A 14,104-nucleotide genomic window follows, 5' to 3' on the forward strand; every position below is an offset into this window, starting at 1 on the left:
GTATGGAATCATAAAGACCCCTAATATCTAAAGTAATCCTGAGAAAAACAAAGCTTGGAAGTATTATAATTCCTGATTTCAAGATAGGCTACAGAGCTCTAGTAATCAAACAGTATGGTACTGGCACAAAAATAGATCAGTGGAATAGAATAAACCCAGAAATAAACCGATGCTAATGTGGTCAATTAATCTATGACAAAGAAGGCAAGAATGTACATTGGGGAAAAGACAGTCTCTTCAACAAATGGTGCTGGGGAAACTGGATACCTACATGCAAAAGAGTGTATCTGTACCACTTTCTTACACCATCTACAAAAATAAGTTCAAAATGGATTAAAGACCTAAATTGGAGACCTAAACCCATAAAAATCCTAGAAGAGAACATAGGCAGTAAGTCTGACATTAGCTGTAGCAGCATTTTTCTACCTATGTCTCCTAAGGCAAGAGAAACAAGCAAAATTAAACTACTGGGATTACATCAAAATAAAAAGCTTCTGCACAGCAAAGAAAACCATCAACCTACTGAATGGGAAAGGATATTAGCAAATGATATATCCAATAAGGAGTTATATCCAAAATATATAAAGAACTTATACAACCTTACATCAAAACCCCACAAATAATCCAATTAAAAAATTAGCAGAGCGGGGCGCCTGGGTGGCTCAGATGGTTATGCGTCTGCCTTTGGCTCAGGTCATGATCCCAGAGTCCTGGGATCAAGCCCCACATTGGGCTCCTGGCTCAGCGAGGAGCCTGCTTCTCCCTCTCCCTCTGCCTCTCTCCCGGCTCATACACGCTCGCTCGCTCTCTCTGTATCTCTGCGTCTCAGATGAATAAAATCTTAAAAAAAAAAAGTTCCTTTCAAATTAAAAAAAAATGAGCAGAGGACCAGACGTTTTTCCAAGGAAGACCTACAGATGGCCAAAAAACGCGTGAAAAAGATGCTCAACATTACTAATCATCAGGGAAATTCAAATCAAAACCACAATGAGATGTCACCTCACACCAGTCAGAATGGCTAGTATCAAAAAGACAAGAAACAGGGATGCCTGGTTGGCTCAGTCGGTTAAGACTTCAGCTCAGGTCATGATCCCTGGGTCCTGGGATTGACTGACTCCCATGTTGGGCTTCTGGCTCAGTGGGGAGCCTGCTTCTCCCTCTACCTGCCACTCCCCCTGCTTGTGCGTGCTGTCTCTCTCTGACAAAATCTTTAAAAAAAAAAAAAAAACAAATGTTGGTGAGGATATGGAAGAAAAAACTCTTGTGCATTGTTGGGAATGTAAATTGGTGCAGCCACTGTGGAAAACAGTATGGAGGTTTCTCAAAACATTAAAAATAGAAATATATCCAATAATTTCACTACTTGTTATTTATTTGAAGAAAAGGGAAACACTAATTTGAAAAGATATATGGACCCCTATGTTTATTTCAGTGTTATTTACAATAGCCAAGATATGGAAGTAAACTGTCCATTAATAGTTGAATGGTAAGATGATTGGTATACATACATATATATATACACACACACATATACACATATATACGTATAATGGAATATTCAGCCATAAAAAATGAAATTTCGTCATTTGCAACAACATGGATCTAGAGGGTGTAATGCTAAGTCAAATAAATCAGACTGAGAAAGACAAATACTATATGATTTCACTCATGTAGAATCTAAAAACTAAAATAAAAAGCAGAATCAAGACTTATAAATACAGAGAACAAACTGATGGTTTCCAGAGGGGAGGGATGGACTAAATGGGTGGAGGGGATTGGGAGATACAGGCTTCCAGTTATGAAATGAGTAAGTTACAGGATTACAAGGTAGAGCATAGGGAATACAATCAATGAATATTGTATTGTTGTTTGGTGACAGATGGTAGCTACACTTGTGAACACAGCATAACAAATAGAGAAGTTGAATCACTGTGTCGTACACATGAAGCAAATGTAACATTGTGTGTCAAAACCACACAAAAATTTTTAAAAGGATGAGACATTTAATTCATTGGAAATAAGTTTACTGGAAAATTTGAAAGGGAGGATTCAAGGGATCTAACTGTGGGGTTAACAGAAGTTGGGTTAATACATCCATTTACTTTTTAGATTTTTCTATTGCCACTAGAAACAATATATTGAGTTTGAGACAGGTGTGGTGACAATGTTGTGAGAAGTATTGATTGGTTAGCAGGTTTTTTTTATGTATATATATTTTAAACAGATTTTATTATTATTATTTATTTTAGACTGGGAGAACACAAGCAGTGGGCAGAGGGAGAGATTCATAAGCAGGCTCCCCGTGCAATGCAGAACCTGATGTGGAGCTCAATCTCATGACCTTGAGATCCATGAGCTGAGCCAAAATCAAGAATTGGACACTTAACCAACTGAGCCACCCAGGTGCCCCTGTTTAGCAGGTTTTCTAAACAGTACAGATCTCCTAGTTATAAAGATGGCAGAGTTTATTGGAAGGCTAAGAAAAGGGTGGGGGTAAAAAAAAACGAGCATTTTCTGTGCTCAATTAGGATGTATTTCTACTTGGTTAAGTATTCTACTTGGTTAATATTTTCAGAAGGAAATATATAGAAGTAGCGGTATTAACAAAAAAGTTTGTGTATGCACATGTATATATAAATATATGGATAATCTGTATGATACATATATGGATCAGATATAAATCTGATCTTTGGTTCAGATCTTGTATTAACTGTTTTTAGTGCAGACCCAGTGTACTCATATTTAATTTGGAAAAACTACAGCTTATTTTAATAAAATTTGTGAAATAGTGGGCAGAGCTAAAACTTGGAGCATAAATCATAAAGCAGTCCCTCAGGTAGTAAAATCAAAAGTGAGAAGTATATTTGCATACAATTTGGGGTGATACTAAATTGGGAGGAGTGTGGGTACAGATAGAATAACAATTAGGTTAGAAACGTGGGGAGAAAATAGAATGTAATTTGGCACAAAAGAACAATGTTTGATATATAGGAGAATGATTTTGTTCCAAAGTTATTCAGTCATTTCAAATTTGTTCAAAGTTTTATAGAATGTATGTAATTATGTGTAGAAGAAGCCTACTGGAAGGCATTAGGAGATAAAGTAAGGAATGTTGTCTTTGGTAGGTGAGGGAAGAAAGCAGGGAAGGTAGATTGTGTGGTCTAGAGCTAAGTATTCTAATCTGAATGGAAATTGAAACATTTTGTTGTTTTAAGAAAAGAGTTTTTTTTCCTCCAAAATGCATCTTTTTTTTTCTTTTTTTTTAATGCATCTTCTTTCTGAAGTTGAAATTACTTGAGGAAATGTGTTACTCTTCATTTTTAGTTGCTTTCCTTGGGACAGACCCCAAGTTTGCTTAAGCCGGCAGGTGCCTGAAGTCTGGTCCTACTGCTGCTGTAGAGCCCGCCATTGCCTACCCGCCATGCTCAAGGATGCAGCATAGCTTGCCAGGGGGCACTGCTGGTAGGGGGTGGATTTGGCTCTACCATTGACCTTGGGTTATTTACTGTGTTTCCATTCCTTATGGGTAGAGTATAATACTAGTGTCTTCCTCATAGGGTGGTTGTACGTAGTAACTGAGATACTGCATGGAAAGTGCTTAGTGTCATATGTGGGGCATACACGTTTATCACTTGCTATTGTTTGTAGAGCCCAAGCATTATTATGATGCATTGCCTTGTCCTCTCTGGGAAGTGAATCCTGAGTTCTATTTGGGATCCGGCCCCTGCCTAGCTTTCCAGCCATTCATCTCTTATGCTCCCTTCCCTGCACTGGCTGTGGAGGCCACATGAACTGCATTTCCTCCCAAAAGCTAGGCCTTTGCTTCTCACCAGATGCCATTTATCATGACCTTTTGTTCATTCTTGGACACTCATTTCAGCCACTTCCATGGAGGAGTGAATCTTAACCTACCCCCCTTCATCGGATGGGTGTTCTTCCTTCCGCTCCCACTAAACATGTTTGCCTCTCTGCTTACTACACTGGAATCAAAATGCTCTCTGCTCCTTTGTATCTCTCCTCTCATCCCCTGGAGGGCAGGACCTTGGCCCCCAACTCCCTTGCTTGGGGCAGTATCTGCCCAGAAGGAGATAGAATGTCATACTTGTAAACGGTGTGGACTTTGGACTTTGGAGGCAAGGTTTGAAATCTTGCTCCACCACTTACCAGCTATGTGACTTAAGGCCACCTATCTCACGTCTCTGCCTCAGTTGCTTCATCTGTAAATGGGAATTATAATAGTAACTACCCCATAGCATCAAGGGCAGATTAAATGAGGAGGGAGGGACTCAGGCTTTCGCCTCTGTTCTCTACTTCCCTTCTGGATGTCCTACTACTCAAATCCTGCTCTGGCTGTACCACGGAGTGAGGTGGACATAGGGAGCTAAGAAGCAAAGGATGGAGAAGGTGGCGACTCCTCAGGGACATGTGAAGACCCCTGTGGCTGCTTTCTCAGGTGGCTATTTGTAGGGGAGGGAAGTACATGAGGCAGCGTTGCCTGCAGTCAGACCTCTTTTTTTTTTTTTTTTTTGTATACAGCTCTTTTCCTTTTAGAGATCTAACACTAAGTTTCATTCTCATTATCTGGATTCATGGATTTGTAGAGCTCCTCTCTAAAAGCAACCCAGATTTGTGTCCATAAGCTTTTTCCTCATTTTGAATGTTGTCTCTAATGAAGAATCACCACAGCTCCCCTCCTTCTGTGGTAACAGGGTCACAGGATTCTAATTCCTGCTTCACGAGGAGTGGCTTTCTTGGCCAGTGTGCTGTTACAAGGATGCTCTTCCTTGGAAGGACAGTCCATTTCTCACCTAGAATAAGGGCACAGGAGACTGGTTTTCATCTGGGACGATGCCTGAGCAGCAGATAACCACTTTCGCCGCCACTCTGCCTTCCACCTCTACTCCCATTCCCCCCGGATTACTAGCACTGCTGCTGTTGCAAACTGTTACTACCACGACTCCCATGCTATTCTGATTGTTACTCTCACTGCCACTTCTAAACTGTTACTATGACTATGTCTGTTCTACTGTGATTATGACTATCACTGCTACTGTAGCTACATTGTTACTATTGCCGCCCGCCATCAAAAGCCTGACTTCTAGCTACTGCATTCTACTATCTCTTAATGGTCTGTGCAAAAAGAAATGCCTTGATTGATTGATTGATTGACTGCATACCTGTAATAGGGAACCCTGCAAGCAAGTCTTCTCTAGAATGGAGACTGGGCCATTTTTAGTGTGCTTTGGGCTAGCTGTATTCCAGATAACAATATGGTTGAGTGTTAATTTTTCTCATTAAAGGCACTGACATACAGTGCTTTCTTTAGCAGGTTAATGACCTTAGTAAAATAGATGTTTCAGGCTAATTTTGACCTCTGCACTTCCCAGGCTTTCAGTTTTTCAGTGCAAAGACTAGAAACACATAAGGAGAATTGAATGCTGTTTGTTAACCTTTTCTGTGTCCAAGGGCTAATGCTGGGGTTGATAGATAACCTTTGTAACTAAGGGTCTAAGTTGTTGCCAAGGGAGAGGGGTACAGTGCTCCCTCTTTTGAGGACAAGGGCTGATGAAAGCACCGAAGGGCTTGTGTGTATGATGGTGACAGCTGGCCAGGAATCCTGAAAATCTGTTAGCAGGCTCCCACTGAATATACACCAGAGGCTGGCAACCCAGACTAGAAATGATGCTTAAGAACATAAATGCTTAATAATTTAAAATCTTTATTTTACTTATAATTATTAAGATCACCAAATTCTAAAGTTCTTGGGGGTAATTTAATAAAGACTACCTATTGATACACTAAGATATAAGTAAGAGGATATGATAATTTAATGTAAAATCTCCCCTTGAGTTCCCTGGCTACCAAGGAATGGTTGCTATTTATTTTTTTAAACACATAAACTGCATCATCAATTGTTCATTATTTATTAAAACCACTTGTCTGTTATAAAAACTGTATGGATACATAGGTGAAATAAATATAGTCTCTACTTGCAAATGTTTATTTCATGTGGCCATAGTTGGGAGAATAGTCAAGATGGTTATTATCACAGGTGTGAGCCGGAGTGCTACTGAGTATATGGGATGCATGTGTTCTTACAATTAGGCCTACATTTTAGAGCTTGATCACTTTCATAAATTTACATATGACCCATAAAAGGTTTAATCATTGAAGAAAATGAAAGAAAAAAAAAAACAACCCTGCAACTTTAAATGTTATTAAATGACTGTATTTATGATTAAATTTTTTTTATCCTTTAAAAAATCCTTTGCAACTTGGACAGCCATCAGCATGGCTTTTAGTTTATTGAAAATAGAGGAGCACAAAATTGGAGCTAGGAAAACAACTCCCCTCCCTTTCTGGACTTCTTCCCTGCATGTTTTTTAGGGTCTTCATTTATTTATAATAAATGGGATCAATAAGAAAATTATTTGAAGGTACTGTGCAGTCTTGAATGGATGCTAAGTGCAGCATAATTATTTTATAATTATTCAGAAGGCATCTACAGATATGATTTCTTTACAGAGCAGTGGATAGTGCCCCTTCTGTTGGGATCTGCTGAGTTACAAGGGAAAAGGACAGAGTCCCTATACAAATAAAAATTATACTTTTTCTTTCCCTTTTGTTTTCTTTCCAAAAGATGTAGGATTTAGCTCTCTTAATTTTAAAAAGGCAGATGTAGAGAGAGAGAGACGATATGGCCAAAGGGACAGAAATAGAAAACCCCAGTAAAAGAGAAACTTGATTTATTGCTATTTTTCTTCCATGCCTTCCTGCCTTCTAGTTCTGCAAAGGATGATTGATTCCTTTGGAAAGGGATAGAGGATAGAGTTAGGATGACAGGGGTACTAAGCAGAGCTTGACCAAGTCTAAGCTGAGGCTCGGCTAACAAAAGAAAACTCTTGTACCTTAAAGTTTGTAAATAGGCTTCATGATCTCTTCCATGCCTTTCAAAACTGTCATTAACAGCCACTCATAATTCAAATTATGTTAAACTCTCAAATTCAGTCTTTCCTTCAAATGGGATAATGAGCGTTCCATCAAGAAAGGAGACCCCAAGGGGCACTGTGTGGCTCAGATGGTTAAGCATCTGCCTTCAGCTCATGTCTTGATCTCAGGGTCCTGGGATTGAGCTCTGAGTTGGCTCCGCACACAGTGGGGAGTCTGCTTCTCCCTTTCCCTCTGCCCCCCCAAATAAATAAAATCTTAAAAAAAAAAAATGAGACCCTGAGAACTTGTCTTCGTCAGGCAGCTTGACTGTTGGTGGTCCTTGTGAAAACTGCAGTAAGTCAGCAAGTATACGTGGCTGTGAAGCTATATTAGAAATCATCAACCTTCCCACGAGATACCATTTCTCGGATGGGATTGAAGTAGTTCATTTCACAATAAACTGGGGAGGTTTTTTCCTGTTACGTAGCATCAGTTAACACAACTGGTCCATTTTTTGCTCACAATTTTAGAGAAGTCGATGCTTAGTTTTCTCAAATAAAAAAGGGAAATGATCCCGCTTGTGCCCATGTCGTTGAGAAAGTCAAAATAGCTCTTACGCAAATAGAGGAAGAGGCAACTGTACACCTTGTAAAAGGAGTAGAGGGAAAAGAAAGATTGTCTCGGAGCTCTATAGGGAACTTTCACAGTCTGACCTTTAAACGTTTCCTTTCTGGAACATCACTATTGCTAGCATTGAAGTGGTTGTGTAGGAGGCTGCGCCTTGAAAAGCCTTGTCTCTTGTGATAACTATCTGGTGATGAAACAGTATCTAATCTGGAGAGCTCTGGATAATTTGGGGGTGTCTTAGACCTTGATGGTGTTAAAAATTTCTTGGAAGGTTATCTGCATCTACTGAGTGCTTCTCTACCATTTTAATTCTTCCACTTGCAATAAATAAGCAGGCTGCTCATGTGTTTCTGAAGGGGCGGAGAGGGTGAGTGTGGTGGCTGAAGACTGGTGCCTTTGCTGTTAGAATATGTCACTCATTACTGGATATTGCCAAGATACTGCCTAGACTCTCTCATTACTGGGTCTTTCCAGACATGAAGACAAGAGCTAACTGTCTCCCATCTGTGGCTCCTTTTCACACACCCTGTCCCCCAGCTGCTGAGCTACCATTTCCAGTGAGTGCCTTTACTGTAGGTGCAGAGCCCACAACAGAGCTATGGATATAATTCCTAATTCTTCTCTTTTCTCTCTCTCCCCACCCACCCCACGCATATTCAATCAGTTACTGGGTATTTCCTTTCCATATTACTTCATAGAGTTTTTTCAGTTCCTACTATCCTAGTCCAAATCACCCTAATCTTTTTTGTTGTTTTTTGTCTCATAGTGTTTTTTATTTTTTTAAATTTTATTTTTATTATGTTAGTCACCATACAGTACATCATTAGTTCTTGATGTAGTGTTCCATGATTCAGATCACCATAATCTTTTTGTTAAATTGCTATGGCAGCATCCTCACTGTCCCGTTTTGCCCACCTAACCCATATCATCTCCCTAATAAAGAGAAAACATTTAATCTGCACACTGCAAAAGGGAGCTAGTACAACACAGTAGTTAAGGATGTGGGCTCGGTAGCAAGAGTGTCTGGATTTGAATCATGACTCTATTACTTTGGCAAATGCAGTTATATAACCTTGAATAAAAGTATGCATGAAAGAGAAAATGAAAACTTTCCTGATTTGAGTTGTCATGAGGGTTAAAGGACATAAACATTAGCACGGAGCTTGGTACATAGTAAACATTCAAAAATTAGTATAATACTCATAAAATGCGAGCTGAGTGTTCTACCTTCCTATTTAAAACCCTTGAACCTTACCATGGCTTCTAGGAGAAAGCACACATCCCTTTGGCATGCCTTGTAAACCCTGGCTTCTCTTTCCAGCTCCCCCTTCCAGCCCCACTGTCACTGCTGCCCTCCAGAAGGTTGTGTCCATTTGGTACCACTTCCAGTGCCCCCAGCAGTCCATGCCTCATCTTGTGCTCATCATACACATGCTGTGCAGTTTCCCTGGTACTTCCTTGTACCCCAAGTCTGGCACCTTCCTTTCTTGTCCCTGAATGTCAGCCACTCTTCCTGTTTTTTGGTTGACTCTCACCTGCACTTCAGCTCTCATCTCATCTGTCACTTATTCCAGAAAGCTGTCTCTGATACTCCAGGACTCCCAAAGAACCTTGAGTGCTTTCTTTATGGCAGTTGCCACACATTATGTAATTGTGCATTCACTGGTCTGGATGCTCTGCCTGACCAGGATAACTCTTCTAAGGGCAGTTTGGGTCATACTGGCTTTCTAAAAATACCTAGTTCTTGGCAGTTTCATTCCATTAACAAGTGTTTAATAAATTAAAGGAGTACCCAATTGGAGGTATGTTTTATGAAGTTTTATGATGCCTAGCATATGATCTGCACCTCAGTAATATTTGTTAGATGAGAAACTGCTGTTTAGACTTTTGTATATCTTTAATTTTGGTAACTGTCTTGTGTGGATACATTTAATATTTAAAAAATCCTGAAGCTATTTAAAATTCTGATTCTTAAAATTTGAATCCTAAATTCTAAAAAGTCCTAAAGTTATCTCATATAAATTAAATGCTTTAGCAAAGTTGTATAGTTTTTGATCAAACACAAGATTTGGTTATGAAATAATGAGATATATTTGTCCTTGTGTGTTGTAAACCATCTCTGAAGTCAGAATGTTTTATGCTACCACAGATGATACAAAGAACTATCACATGGCTACTAATCTAAAAGAATTTATAAACTGGGGAGAAAAAACTTATACTGAAATAATAATGTCAAAACACCAATCACATCTCTAAGCATAAAACAAGCTCATGTGTTCATCAGTCATCTTCAGTAAATTCAACTTTCCTTCATCTTGTCAGAGTAAGATAAGATTTGGCTTATTAAGCATTCCACAAAGAAAATTGTAGAATTATCTGAGTGGCACATTAGAGATCATTTAGGCCAATCTTGTTTACATTAACTCTTTCTGTTGTGATAGATTGCTTAAGCAAAGGATGGAGTTATTGGTGTGTTTGATAAAATTGGCTCATGTAATCTGGGAGCAGGCTGGTGCTCGGACTTTTGTTTCTAAATACCATTTGCCATGTAAGTGGGAACGGACTTGCTTGGATAAATAGCTGATTCCAGAACTAGAGCAAAGAACACATGATGTGGATTTGGGATAACTTGCTATAAGAAAATGAAGAAAATGGCGTTAAAAGGACAAAGGAACCACTTTGAAGGGACCCCAAAATGGCCAAGTTTGGGACAATATGAACATCAAAAAAAAATGGTGACTATTACACAAGTAAAAAGGGTGGGAGGGAGGGCAGTGAAAGTTCTTTCTGTAAGAATACCGGCTAATAATTATGGAAGGAATGATAGAATCAGAAAAATCACTATTTTGTAGTCCCAAGTGGAATAATCAAAGCAAGGGTTATTAGTGGATGGTAAGTCATGGTAAAAAATTATTGAGAAATATGACATGGTACCAAATTATCACCCCTAGGAATTTTACTAATATAAAGGGGCATATGTACCTTTACAATAGATGTGGCAGTAAACATCCTAACCAAGCGATCAAGCTAGCATCAATAATAATGGATTCACTTAACATTTTGTATCATTAGATGTTATGAAATATGAATTTCATAGTCTGAAGTATTTTTGCCAGAACTGTTTAATTTGCATTTAGACTTAGCTTTTGGTTCACTGTAAATACAGGTGATGGAGGAACAGGTTTAATGATACCATGAAAATAGTAAGACAAATGCAAAATGTGGGACCTTCTATAAGACAACTTGTCTGGACTCTTCAAAAAGTCAATGTTTTAAAAATAAAAGGTAGCGGAATTTCTCAATTAAAAGATACTGCAAAAATAAAGCAACCAAATGCAATGGGTAAAATTTAATTGGATCCTAGACTGGGGAGGACATAGCATAAGGAGACATAGGGTAGGCAACTGAGGAAATTTGAATATGGAATAGATATTAGATAACAGAATTATTAATTTTCTTAGGTGTGATAATGGTATTGTATGTAGGAAAATATCTTCATTCCTAGGAGATGCATATTGAGCTATTTAGGAGTGAAGTGTTGTGATATCTGTTACTTGCTTCCAAATACTTCAGCAAAATACATTTTATAAATAAAGAGTTGGCGTATAAAACCACATATATAGGGGCACCTGGGTGGTATACTCAGTGAAGCGTCTAACTCTTGATTTCAGCTCAGGTCATGATCTCAGGGTCTTGAGATCCAGCTGGAGTCGGGCTCTTTGCTCATCACAGAGTCTGCTTAAGACTCTCTCCCCCTGCGTGTGTGCGCTCTCTCTCTCTCTCTCTTTAAAATAAGTCTTTAAAAAAATAAAAGCACGTATATATGGCAGTATGTTCCAGTTGTTGAATAGGTGGAGTGTTCACTGTACTATCTTTTCAACTTTTGGTTTGAAATTTTTAAAAATAAACTGGAAAAAGAACAAGCTCAGCACGATGAAAACAAAACCTGTGTCTCCGGAGTGGCAGGCAGGCTGTCAGTCCCAGCTTTGTCCAGTGCTTCTGCAATGGTATTGGGGCCGACTTCCTCCATCCCTCAACTTTGTTCCTGTGCATGCACAGAGCTGAGCACCCATGAACATCAAGTGAAATGTGATCCTGGTGTAATTAGCTAAACTTCAGATAAGTGTGAAAAATCTCCGAATAAGATTAACAGACAAGCTTGAGGCAGAACCTTGTGTTACTCATTTTTAGCATTTTCAGTGTCTGGAATGTTGTAGGTATTCAAAAACTGTTGACTGAAGAAATACCTACAGGGAAGACCAAATCTGAGGATTGCCTCAAAAAATGAGAGCATCCCAGTGACCTTTTCCAAATCCAGTAAATATTTGTGGAATTTAATAGAATTGAACTAGTTAAGAGTCAAATAAGGTTAAGGTTGGTTCCAGAAGTAAGGGGAAGACCTGCTTTTAACTATTTATGCAGTAATGACTCCATTTTTTTTTTAACTTTTAGAAATAATACTTTTCTGAGTTAAGGAAGCACTTGAGTGGAAGTCTACTGTAGTTTTTCCTACACAGGGTGAAATCTGGGTTTGGTGAGAAATCTTCAGAGGGTGGCATGTGCAATTATGCTTCTCCTTGGTGAGCTATGAGTTGGGCACTTAATTATGTAAAAAATATTGCAAGAGAGCCGTTGCATAATCCCCAAGAGAGTAATTATTGTCTATCTTGGCAGAATGCAAGGCTTTTAATCTGTAAATAAGCAATCCTATGTGGAAGAGCTACATGTAGAGTGATTTCTGTGTTGTAAAGGTCTCTTATGAATTTTTTAAAGTGCAAGTGGTAACTCCATGTGCTGATTGGCTTCTGCCTTTGTGCTTCAAAGGGTTTATGATGCTTCCCCTGTGATTTTAACCCCTCCTGAAATATTTAAGCCTCTGAGAAGGATTCCTGTAAAGGATCAAACTGCATCTGAGTTAAGCCTGTAAAAAATCTGAATGTCTCAAATACCAAGGAAGTAAAACATGCTCTAATTTAAAAAAATATATATATGAAAAACAAAACAACAACAAAACATTGACAGTGCTAAAAAAAAAAAAAAAAAGAATGCTCAACTTAGCTGATGGGTTTCTCACTTATTGGGAACTGCCACTGCAGCTCATATTTCCAAAAAGAAGTAATTCACTTTCAGGGTATGTGTGTGTTTTGCTTAGGTGGATCTGAGTCTTTTGGATACTGAAAGTAAATTTTGTTTTTAAAAAATTGTCAATGGATCTGCCTTCCCTCTTGTTCCTCCTGTTAGTATTGATGAACTGAGCATTCTCTCTCCAAGTTAGATTTCTCCACATGAGCAGCAGAGCCCCCACTCCCCACCCCTTTGCCTACTCAAGGACCTCATTCGGGTGACTCACCTTCTCTTTTGCACGACCAACTTTCTCCTCTCTACCGAATTATTCTCATCAAAATAAAAACATGTTGTAACAGCTTCCATTGTTTTTTAAAAAGGCCTTCTTTGACTTGTCTTTCTCTCTGATTACCTCCTCAATCCTCTGTTCCCCTTTGCAGCAAACTCCTTAAGAGTCTATATTATATATTCTCTCTTCACTTCCTCTCTTCCCATTGTCTCTTAGACCTGCTCCAAGCACTCTGCTCCACAAGAAACCTGCTTTTATCAAGGTGTACCCATGACCTTCACAGTGCCAGACTCCATGGACAGTGCTTGGTCAAATCTTATCTGCCTGTCCTGAGCAGCTAGCAGAGTTTATCATTCCTTCTTTCTAGAAACTTTCTTTACTTCAGGGAAAACCTGTTCTCCTGATTATTCCCCCTTCCTCACCAGTCACTTGTTCTCAGCCTCTTGGTGGGCTCTTTTCCTGATCTAAGATTACTCAGTCCCAGGTCCTTTCCTCTGTTTTCTCCTGAAGTCCTCTCAGGCAACATCATGGTTAAAAATGTTCTGTATACTCTAAAGACTCCCAAATTTATGTCTGGAGTACACACCTGTACCCTGACTGCAGACTTTATAAAAGTCATCTAGTTGCCTGCTGCCCCCATTCCATTGGATGAGTAATGGGCATCTCAAATTTAACGTGGTCGAAATATGATACCTGGTCTTCCCAGGGTTGTCTCTTACCCTCCTATCTGCTTTCCCTGTCTTTTTCTTTGCTCCACCCCCTTTCCATCTATATTAAAAATAGCAGCTGGAAAGACCCCAGTAAAACATCAGATCATATCCCTCCTCTGCCCCAAAGCCTCAAATGACTTCTGTCTTGGTCAGAGTAAAAGCTGGTCCAACAAGGTCTTTCGTCATCTGACCCCATTACCTTTCTAGCTCACCTCCTACCTTTCTCACTGTCACTCACTCTGCTCCAGCCACATTGGCCCCTTCCTTACACCTCAGATACTTCTGTCTCAGGGCTTTGCCATGGGATGCTACTTTAAGTTGGAATGCTGTTTCCTGTACTTCACATGGCTTGTTCCTTCACCCCCTTCAGGTCTCTGCTTACCTGCTCTTTTCCCACTTACACCTTCTCTAACTATCCATTTAAGCACCCTGCCCACCACTGCTCCTGATCCCTCTTCCTGGCTTTCTTTGTTTTTTTTCCATT

At 39.3% G+C, this 14,104-nt stretch overlaps 1 protein-coding gene across 3 annotated transcripts in view; it reads left to right on the forward strand.

The window, feature by feature from the left end:
* Window positions 1-14,104, forward strand: part of VAV3 (vav guanine nucleotide exchange factor 3) — a 356,611-nt gene that overhangs the window by 70,273 nt on the left and 272,234 nt on the right. The gene's annotated exons all lie outside the window — the stretch shown is intronic.

The sequence above is a fragment of the Eumetopias jubatus genome, unplaced genomic scaffold (genome assembly GCF_037043125.1).
Source record: "Eumetopias jubatus isolate StellerSeaLion01/CBP00866 unplaced genomic scaffold, mEumJub1_p1.0 scaffold_4, whole genome shotgun sequence".
In the NCBI taxonomy this organism is placed as follows: Eukaryota; Metazoa; Chordata; class Mammalia; order Carnivora; family Otariidae; genus Eumetopias; species Eumetopias jubatus.